Genomic DNA, 2017 nt, shown 5'->3' on the forward strand with positions numbered 1-2017 from the left:
GATGGTCATAAAGTCGCGTTCGCAGCAGTAATATGCCTATGATTTCTCCTCAGTCACTTGTGTTTAGTAAACTGCAGGAGCATTTCATGAGATCGCTGGGTTTCCTGACGTGGTCGGTGACACGTGCGTCTGCAGCCTCCATCCACCGGGATGACGCTTATCAATCACAAAATCTATCAATCTATCAATGTCCAGATATTTAATGTTGCCGCCCTCTCCCTGTTCAACGCGGTAACGCCAGTAAAGTCCCTCTTCTTGGCCGTCTTCCGTGTCTCCCTGTCGTAAAAGGGGCAGGGCGACGCCTCTAAAGCAGGAATATATCGGGGCGTGACATTTAAATGACGCTCGTTTTCAGCCGCCGGATTCATCACCACCACGCCGGTTCTACGCCGAAATCAGCAGCGTACACACTTTTAGTAAATCACACGTGACACTTGGCGTACACTGATATTTACACCAGAATCTACACCTGATCCTGCGCAAGTTTGATAAATGAGGGCCAGTGTGCGCGAGAGCGCCCCCCTTAACCAGCTGCAGAAAACAGCATTTGACGTACGTCATTGGTACTCAAGTGTTGGATTTTGATTGACGTACACTCAATGAGTTAAGAGCAGCCTGAGAAACTAAATTGAGTACGTGGGCAAAGCAGCCAACATGCAAACACTCAATAAGACTGACAGCAAGCAGCATGTTAGCAGCATTGTCTGTGACAATTGCCGGCACTTTCTCCACTAACCCCCATTCATTCATTGCTTCATTCAACAGATTTGCTATATTGCTCCCTGTGTGGCTTTCGTGTAGGGCTCTAGTCTGGTCTGCAGAACATTTGACACTAGTGTCCTGATGAAGACCCAAGGGGTCGAAACGTCGTCCTAATACATTTTTGGGAGCTTGATTATAGCAGTGTGCGGACATTCTGTCTGTTTTTCCTTCTTGTTGTTTTTTGTCCTGCACCTGCTCACTGTCCTGGATGTGCGTGCACTGTCCTCCCTTGCATTTGACACTAGTGCCCACTCGTTAGAAATGAAATGAGAGGTAATAGTTGTGTAGTAGTCCGTCGCTCTCGACACCCAACCATCATATGTAAGAGCCACTCTGTCGATTTCAACAACTCCAAAACCGTGGACTTTTTCTTTTCGTACAGCTTCGGGACGACGACTTCTGTCATGTTTGCATGTTAGTATGGCGTATCGTGGTTCGAGCGTGTGTACCATCTTCTTAAAACCCTCGTTTTCGATGACACTGTACGGCTGCAGGTCTTTGCATATGAAGACAGCCACCGACTCTGTTATCTGGTCCCGACCAGGTTATGAGCTAAGCGTAACCTGGTCCCGACCAGGTTATGTTCAGAGTTTAATCCGGCTATAAAAGTGCCGCTGTTTCACTATTTAACTCATTTACAGCTGGCGTCACCTTTACTTTGAAAGTCCAGTGGAGCTGGATCAGAACGGAGCGTTTGTATGGAGCGAGAGATCGCGCTGATCTGCTGCTGTTTACTTTCTCTCTGAGCGTCTCTGCCTACAGTTGTTCTCCTCACCCGTTGAGCTGAGCGTCAGGAGGTCATTATATATTAGGCTTTACTTTTATATACAGTCACATCACTGTCATGTTCGTGTTCCAAGGATGAGGCCGTGTTGATAGCAAGTAACTTAGTTTAATGTCTCACGTTCTCAACAACATACATGTGGCTCCATGCAGTCTTGCTCTACTGTGTTATATGGTACGGTACGCTGACTACTAACCAGTACTGCCGCCTAGCGGTCAAACATGTAATAACATCCAATCATAACATCCCCCCTTTTCTAAGGTAAAATGCATTAACAGGAATTATCACATTAGCTGTGTCAGTTATTTTAACCATTTCTCATTCAGCATAACTCTGCAACACATAAGCAGTATAAACAGTTTATATCAGATTGCATAACTCATATCTAAGCCAACACTCGACCATTTAGAACACATTCACAACATCAATCAATATACATTTTGTTCAACATCTTTAACATGCATATCGAAT

This window comes from Trachurus japonicus, unplaced genomic scaffold (genome assembly GCF_045865225.1).
Source record: "Trachurus japonicus isolate A0001 unplaced genomic scaffold, Traja_1.0 AP031129.1".
NCBI lineage: Eukaryota > Metazoa > Chordata > Actinopteri > Carangiformes > Carangidae > Trachurus > Trachurus japonicus.